The sequence below is a fragment of the Nicrophorus vespilloides genome, unplaced genomic scaffold (genome assembly GCF_001412225.1).
Source record: "Nicrophorus vespilloides isolate i.1.1-1 unplaced genomic scaffold, Nicve_v1.0, whole genome shotgun sequence".
NCBI classification, from domain to species: Eukaryota; Metazoa; Arthropoda; class Insecta; order Coleoptera; family Silphidae; genus Nicrophorus; species Nicrophorus vespilloides.
In genome coordinates, this window is record NW_017096466.1 from 1 (window position 1) to 550 (window position 550).

The 550-nt window shown below is 33.5% G+C and overlaps 1 non-coding gene across 1 annotated transcript; it reads left to right on the forward strand.

Moving 5' to 3' along the window:
• The first annotated feature begins 106 nt into the window (after positions 1 to 106).
• Positions 107 to 178, forward strand: Trnae-uuc. The gene has a single exon. It is a non-coding gene; the product is annotated as a tRNA-Glu (tRNA).
• The last annotated feature ends 372 nt before the right edge of the window (positions 179 to 550 follow it).

Consider the following 550-nt stretch of genomic DNA (forward strand, 5'->3'; position numbering starts at 1 on the left):
CCAGGAGGCTCGGGTTCGATTCCCGGTATCGGAATACTTTTGCGTTTGAACTACTATAAATAGGTCATCCGAGACATCCAGAAATCTTCAGTAGTTCAAATATAAATCCGATATGGTCTAGTGGCTAGGATACCTGGCTTTCACCCAGGAGGCTCGGGTTCGATTCCCGGTATCGGAATACTTTTGCATTCGATAAAATATGACTTGTAGAAATAAACTATAAGGGTCATATGGTCTAATGGTTATAGAACCCATTTTTTTTTGGTTTAAAATTATTTTATTACAGTTACAAGCAGTACATTTGTACTAGTAAATGAACAACATTTAAATTTTGGTATATCTTTGTAGTTTTTAACCCATACTGGTATACATATTTTATTTGACTAGATGAATCTAAGAATTGATTGGGTGTTATGAATAAAAAAGTGGTGTTTCATAATCCCTCTTTTCGACTTCCTAATTATGTTATCTGGTCATTTCATGTTATCAGAATTATTTTATATTTCAACTACTAAAAATAGGTCATCTGACGAATCCAAAAACCATAAGT